Here is an 8,674-nt window from a genome sequence, read left to right on the forward strand (position 1 = left end):
CCACAGTTTCCTGAGGCTCTGTTCGTTTTTTTCCTCTCTGTTCCTTAGATTAGATAATTTCTGTTAAACTATCTTCAAATCACTATCTGTTTCCTCTATCATCTTATTTCTGCTATTGAGCTCATTCCGTGAATTTTTTATTTCAAGTATTGTATTTTTCGGTTCTGAACTTTCTATCTGGTTCTCCTCTATAGTTTCTATTTCTCAGCTGATAATTTCTTTCTTTCCAGTCAAGTGTGTTTACCTTTACCTCATGGAGCATAGGCTCAATAACTGATTTAAAGGCTTTGTCTGATAATTCTAACATTTGAGTCATCTCTGGGTTGGCATGTGTTGATTGCCTTTTCACTTGGAAATTGATCACATTTTCCTAGCTTTTTGTTTGTCAAATAATTCTGAGTTATATCCTGGACATTCTGACTGTTATGTTGTGTAGACTCTGGGTCCTGTTATAATTCTTTGAGGAATGTTGACTATTTTTGTTTTAGTAGGTAATCAACTCAGTAAGATTCAGACCATGAATTCTATCTCCCCTTCTCTGGGTGATTCTAATCTCAGTTCACTCTTCAAAGCCTTAGCTATCCTATTTGAATCTGTCCTGCATGTGCCACTTGGGTTAGTCTGAGACTTGGGCCATGGTTTAAATCTTAATTCAGTTCTCAAAGCCTTTGCTATGATGCTTTGGGTCTGTCCCTTGCATGCACGACTCAAGAGTGAGCCCAAGACTTTTGCAAATTCATATACAGAATTAAGGAATCCCTTTCTCCATCTTTTCTCTTCTCTGGAATTCCCCCACATTCTCCAACCTGAAGGGGCCCCTTTTCCAGGTTTTTCTGGCCAGAAAGATGGAATTTCTATCCGAGTTTTATCTTCCTGCTCTGCCATGCAGTTCTGTGACTTCATGGCTCACCCTCAGGCCAAACCCTCAGGCCAAAGCCAGGAGAGAAAAGGGAGAAAAAATCAGAAACAGAATGTTCACCTCCTGGCCAGTCACTTTTGCAAGTTTTGGTTCTCCTCCATATTCTAGTGTTGTTGCTTTGTGTGTTTTGTTCAGAGTTTTTAATCTAATCACCAGGAGAAGTAGGCTGCAGAGAACTGAATCTGCCGTGGCAGAATCAGAACCAACCTCATATTTCATCAATTTTAAAATATATATTCTTTCACATTTTAACATTTGAGTCAGGATGCGTCTTATAATTGCTGTCAATCAGGTAGTAGAGTCAAGACATAGTTGTCATTGCCTGTGCATGTATGAATTTGGTTTTAGCTTGTCATTGTGGCACATCATCATTTTAACTGAGTTGTGTACTGTTGGTTCCATATGTGTTGAGTTTAACTGCTGCTTAAAAACTTCTTCAAAAAGATTACACTCTGATTCAGAATTGAAGGCAAAGTTATGGTGTACGCAGAAAAGCATGAAAACAGCAGCAAGGTATAAATTTGTTATTAGTGAGGAAAATATTCATCATTGGAGGAATGACCACAATTCTGTATTTCCAAATCTTATTGCAAAGCTACGACAAAATGCTTTTTGGACCTAAGAGAGGAAGATACACACATGTAGAGGATCTATACTACATGTTGTTAATGACAACATATGCAAAAGTATTGCCTGACACACCATACAATGCAATTGAAGGCAGAAGAAATTGCCAAATCCTTCAGAATAGGTAAAACAAAATTCAAAGCAATGAGAGGCTGGCATTGAATTGAGCTGGTCATCAAACATCAATTTGTCGAAATTTCTTGCTAACTTTAAATGAAAAACAGTAGTGGAGCATTCTTCTAAGAAAGGCTGCACACTAATGCTATTGATAACACACAGGACAATATTTTGTAGACAAAAGGAGATATCAATCATACTGAGTTGAACAGTGATTTAAAAGAATTAGACTCTAAGTATGAAGTTACAGTAATTCCAAATTTATTTCATACATTTTTATGTATGAATAATAGTGATACTTTAAAAATATGTTTAAAATTGTTTCAATAAATATAAAATAAACATTCTAAATGATAAGAAAATTTAATTTCTGGGTTATTTTTTAAAACTTGTCACCCCAATTGAAGGATATTGTACAAAAAATGGCTTGTACTCTTCAAAAATGTGAACAGCATAAGGGATAAAGACTGAGGCCAGGTTAAAGAAAAAAGAAACATGACGACAATGTTTAATTGCTATAGATGATGTTAATGGAGCAATTGGTAAAATTTGAGTAAATTCTGCAGGTTAGTTAGGTGTACTGTATCAATCTTAATCTTCTAATTTGGATAGTTGTACTATGATTATGTAAGAGAATTTTTTAAAGAAAAGACACACTAAAGTATTTGAGGTTAAGGGCATTGTGTCTGCAACTCTCAAACATTCAGAAAAAAATAATAGCATGCACATATAAAAAGGATGATAAAACAAATATGGTAAAATATTCACACTTGGAAAATCTGGGTGAAGAGTATATGAGAATTCTCTGTACTATTTTTGCTACTTTCTGTAAGTCTGAAATCATATCAAAATAAAAAGCTAAAATAAAAAAACTGTCAGTGTCATATAGATTTTGGTTTGAGAATCACTGAACTCTCCAGTGAAAACCTACCATGATAAGGTAAGCAATGATTTTATTATAATAAAGATGTGATCCACAATGAAGATCAAAGTAGCAGGAATCCGTGAATCCTTATGTGTCAGATAACGTAACATGATAGTTGAACTGCTTCAGTTTTCTGTTTTTTCTCTAGCCAATTTTGGTATTTTATATTTTCCTAGAACATCAACGAGTTCATACACAGAGTATGGCAAAATATTCTCATAATTTTTAAAAAATTTCCCATGTATCTATGGGGCCGGCCCCATGGCATAGCGATTAAGTGCACGCGATGCGCTGCTGGCGGCCCAGGTTCCATGCCGGGCGCACACCAATGGACCGCTTGTCAGGCCATGCTGTGGCGGCGTCCCATATAAAGTGGAGGAAGATAGGCATGGATGTTAGCCCAGGGCCAGTCTTCCTCAGCAAAAAGAGGAGGATTGGCATGGATGTTAGCTCAAGGCTGATCTTCCTCACAAAAAAAATAAATAAAATAAAAATTTCCCATGTATCCATAGTTATTTTCTGATTCTTATTCCTGATTTGCTATGTTTATACTTTATCTTTTTCTCGGTTATCCTTCCTAGCAGTGTATCTATGTTATTGTTTACTCCCTCTGCCCCCCAAAAAAACCTCTTAGACTTATTGCTTCTTTACTGTTTGTTTAATGTATTAATTTCTGCTTTAATTTTTGTCAATTCCTTCCTTTTCCTGTCTTTAGGACTTTTTTTGTTGTTGTTCTTTATTGTTCTTGAAGTTGAATGATTGGCTCTATTTTCATTCTTTGTTGCTTTAGCCTTATTTCATAGGTTCAGATATATAGTTCTCATTATCATTATCACTAAATAGCTTACAAATTCCATTTTTATTTTTTCTCTTAGACCCAAATGTTGCTTAAAAAGGAATTTTAATATTTTCAGATGGTTGGATTTTTTGGTTCCTATTATTTTAACTTTTTCTTTTGACATAATTTCAAACTTATAGAAAAGTTTTAAGAATAGTAAAAGTACTCCCTCAGACCCTTTACCCAGATTCACCTTTTGTTTACAATTTGCCCATTTGTTTTACCATTTATTCACACACTCTCTGTCTTTCAAACTCTCTCTCCCCAGCACACACACACATACATGTACACATACACACATACTTTTTTTCTGAATCAATTGCAGAAATCTTTACCCTCAAACACCCAGAAATAATAAATTTACAAGATTTAAAACTTATGCATGAGAAAAAAAGACACAAATAGCAATCTAGGAAACGCATTTGCAACAGGTATGACAAAGAGATAATTAAGAGCTTTTTTAAGACCTTTTTTTAAAATAAAAAGATAACTCAATATGAAAATGGACACTGGACAAAGGACATCAACATTCTTGTGTAAATGGCCATGAAATACTTGAAATACCTTTTTTTTTTTTTTGCAACCTTATCATGTATATTTCAGCATGGTAGAATTCTACTAAAAATGGCCTTGTGGGAAGTATAAATAGTTTTGTACATTTAAAGATTTTCAGCATTCTTTCACTTTATTGTTACTTTAAGATAAAACAGAACAAAATGTTCTAGGATAAATTATTATTCTTTTTGAATATAAGAAATGAATTCTATTTTTCTGAATTCCTGTATCAATTTCCCTGTATCATAAACCAAATCCCTCTTTTTTAAACACATGATGGAAAGGTGCATCAAAATAGCGTACTAAAGGGTGTGAAGTCTTTCTAAAGTAAGTAAGAATTATAATGCATTGGTGCTCTTGTCTGAAATCTTCAGGCTTTGCATAAAATTTTGAGTCCTGTCTCCCTCTTTATATTTTTGTTCCTTATTTTTGCTTCTTTCTTTATATTCTCACTTTACACAGAAATGCTATATATACTTTTATCTTCATAGGAAATACCATACTTGGAATTTTTCTAATTTTGCTCTAAATAAATAATTGATATCTGGATCTGCATAGCAAAATTGAAGTGGAGGGTTAGCTTTACTTCATGACTTTTAGGAAAGTTGTTCAGCAACAGACACAGCCAATCTTGGAGTCTGGGCAATAAAATAAATACTTCCAATTGTGCATTCGGACTGTTAAAAGTAATAGATGAGTAGGCTCTAGGTCCAGTTGCCATTAAGCCCAATAACCTTCTTAAGAACTTTTTCTATATAGACATGTCGCAAATAAAGGTTTTAAGGGAATAGGTTCTATTTCCATTGTTCCTATTGACTTTCTCTGTACTCTTAGAAAAGTCTAATGGAAATTATAGTCTTCTTATCAGGAATGGCAATAACAATACAAAGATGCAGATTGTATTTTTTGTTGTTGTTTCTTTTATTATAATAGTTATACATACTCATTAAAGACAGTCAAAGACCTAAATGTGTTTTTCATATTTTAGATCATTCAGTTACTCTCATGTTCCTTTTCTGTCTTTGTTAAGGAGGCAAGGTTGACATCAGCAACCTGAAACCTCTTCTGGAAAAAATGGATATCAAGCTCACTGAAAAAGAACTTGTACAGCTGAGAGAAAATCTACCTGTTGATGGTATGGATAGTAGATACCATTGTCTCTCCCCAAAAGGAATTTTTTCCAAGTCTTATAGCTGAAAATTTCTAAAACTATATTTAGTTAGTGGCACGATGAATGTTTAAAGTCTTAGGGAACCCTAAAATTAGGAACAAGGCACAGATGACAACTTTTGTTACTGTCATTCAATGTTATTTTAAAGGTTCTAGCTACTTCAATGAGAAAATGAGATGAAATAATATTGGGAAAGAGGCAATATTACCTTTAGTTTCAGATGATATGATTGTGTATCTAGGAAACCCAAGAAGCACACAAACTAAAAGAAATCTGTTAGAATTATTGAGTCTTAGATAAGCCATTTTGGTTCAGGTGGCTCAATACAAGATAAATATGCAAAAGTCAGTTGCTTTTCCTAAGTTACCAATAACCAAGTAGAAAAAGAAATGGGAAAAATATCCAATTTATAACATCAATGAAGACCATAAAATATCTAGGAATAAATTTTATAAGAAATAGGACCTGTATGAAGAAAACTATAAAATCTTATTAAGGAACATAAAATAAAACATTAATTAATGTTCTTGAATGGGAAACTAATATACAGGATCAGATTGTTAAGTCAGACTTACATGAATCAGAGATCTTACTCAGTATCAAGCTTTACTAATAATGTCAAGGATAAAAGCAATCAAAAAAGCAAATAGAGGTCTGAGATGTCAAGGGCTGCTCCATAGTTCCTTCCTTCCCACGTTGGATATGCCATTCTGGCCCAGAATAGATGAAGTCTTCTGTGTTAAGGCCACAGGATCACCTCACACAGCAGAAGCATTTATATTATGAAACATTTCCAGAGAGTTGTATAGCCTATGTGACATTATCTGGGGTGCCATGCCTCATAGATCATGAGTTCTGTTTGCTATAGGTAATTCTTAACCAGAAGCATACTGCTAAGGGCTTTTCAAACATAACGTCTCTTTCTTACAGCAAATATCATTATTAATCTATTTAACTGGAGGACCAGTTAACAAAGATATTAAACTGGGTCACCTGCCTTCTTTCTTTTCTCTGAAGGCATCCACTCAGTGAAGGGAGTTAATGCATTATAGACCACCTGCTTTAATTCTTTCCTCTCAGGTGGAAGGGTTTAACTAGATTTACTAAAATAAAGATGTCAATTATTCTAAATATATATATACACAAATATATAATATAATATAAATATATATATCATTTAGTATAAATTTTTCAGAATCCCAGTGTAGTTTTACTATAAGAACTTATAAAATGATTTTAAAGAACAAATGGAAGAATAAATGCCCAACTATAGCCAAGAAAATTATGAAAAAAGAAAACTAGAATGGAGATTTGCGTTACTGGATATTAACACTTACTATAAAACTACTATAATCAAAATAAAATTTCACTGACAAGTGATAGATAAATAAGAAGACTAAACAAAATAGAGGTAAAAAATAGATTCCAACATAATGGATAACTTGATATATATTAAAGAATAATTTAGGGCCGGCCCGGTGGCATAGTGGTTAAGTTTGTGTGCTCTGCTTTGGCGGCCAGGGATTTGCAGGTTTGGATCCTGGGCGCGGACCTACACACCACTTAGCAAGCCATGCTGTGGTGGTATCCCATATAAAGTAGAGGAAGATGGGCACGGATGTTAGCCCAGGGCCAATCTTCCTCAGCAAAAAGGAGGAGGATTGACAACAGATGTTAGCTCAGGGCTAACCTTCCTCAAAAAAATAAATAAAGGAAGGAAGGAAGAAAGAAAGAATAACTTAAAAATAGTTCTGGCTATCTGTTTAAAAGAAAAAAATTAGAAATCCCCTTAGCTTACAGTATAAACAAAAATATATTCTGTGTAAATTGAAGCTCTAAATGTAGAAAATAAATACAAATATTAGGAAAAGTTGGGGGAATATTTTATAATATTGGGTTGAGGGAGACTCTTAAACAAGACAAGTTACCCAGAAGCAGGAAAGAAATAAATAGATGTGTTTGCCTAAATAAAAAATTGAATATGTGATAGGGAAAAAGGCACAGTTTTAGTTAGGATTTGATCAAGAAAGCAGAGTGATTTAGGATAAGGGGCTCATTATAGGGAATAAACTTTACACAGCTACAGAAGCTGGTAAAATCCATGAAGGTTATGATCTGCATTTTATGTGTAGGAGACATAAACTCTTTTTGTCTAACATACGAAGAGGGACTGTCAAAAGTTGATGTACCAGACTTTGAGTAAACTGAGACACTACAGAGTGACTCAGGGGAGACGCAGCTGATTGAACTATTGCAGTCCCAACTATTGCATTCTGCAAGGAAAACACATCTCCCCACCTTTCCTCATTTTCCGTATTTTGTCTTCCCTTTGAGCACCTCCTCACCCAAATTTCTGAATCAAAGATAGTCATCAGTTGATGTAGGAAAGTTATAGAAACTGGCCAGTTTTCTCTGGCTCCCAGCTTGCCCCACATTGAATCTGGTTCACTGAAAGCACCCTAATCCCTTCCCTGTGGTAAGGGTCTTCCAAAGCCAATATGGCTTCAGAATTTCTCCTCCTTATGGATCATCTTTCACCTCTTTCAAAAAACATTTAGGTTATTGTTAAGGCTGGGGAATGTCAGTATTTGAAAATCTACAGACAACATACAAGTCCAGTGCTATTTAAACACTTCAAGTGAGGAAGAAAAGAATACATTTTTCAATATTTTAGAGAAAACTGCCATACTATTTGGTATCAAAACTCAACAAAGAGATCTTAATTGGTTAAGCTATCTATTTATGTTTTGGGTACTCATCAGTTAAGAAAAGGTAAAAAAGTAGATTTAGAAAATATCTTGGAAATCAGGAAGATTAATGAAAAACATTCAATGGAAGACATGGAAAGCAAGTTGAGCAAATCTTTTAGAAAGTAGAATTTTTAAAAAGAAGTCAAGTAATAAAAAGAAAATAAAGTATTAATAAAGGTAGTCTAGTATTAGATTAAGAAAATTTCTACACACTGGAATTTCCGCTGTAGCGAAAAAGGCAGAGAAGATTCTCAAACAAAAAAAATAGAAGAATGTTTCTGAAAAAATGAAGGACATGAGTATTCAGATGGAGTAGCCTACTTTGTTACCAGTACAAATGAATAAAGACTTAGACAAAGCTATACTATTGTAAAATTTCAGAATACCAAGAAAAATAAAAATAAATAGTAAATCATAAAAAAAAAATAGTGATGGACCAAAGAATTAAAGGGCTAAGTATATTTTAAAGTTATAAAAGTAATCTATAAAAAAAATCTAAAATAAAAATATTCCCCAAGAATATGAAAAGAGGATTAAGGGATGAAGTACTGTTGGAAGTGAAATAAATTTTCATCTTTTGTAACAACTAATAGACATTCTTTAACATTGATTACCCAAGAAATACAGGAGTAAGCATATCATTTAGAGTTATAGAGTAAACAACTAGAATAACTAAAAACAAAATAGCAAAAAGTGGTTACTGTTGAGAAGGGGAACCCAAGAGTAAGAGATTGGGGATGGATGGAAGATAGATAGTCTGTGTATTTTGTAT

The sequence above is a fragment of the Ceratotherium simum genome, chromosome 16 (genome assembly GCF_057802395.1).
Source record: "Ceratotherium simum simum isolate JZ-2026a chromosome 16, ASM5780239v1, whole genome shotgun sequence".
NCBI classification, from domain to species: Eukaryota; Metazoa; Chordata; class Mammalia; order Perissodactyla; family Rhinocerotidae; genus Ceratotherium; species Ceratotherium simum.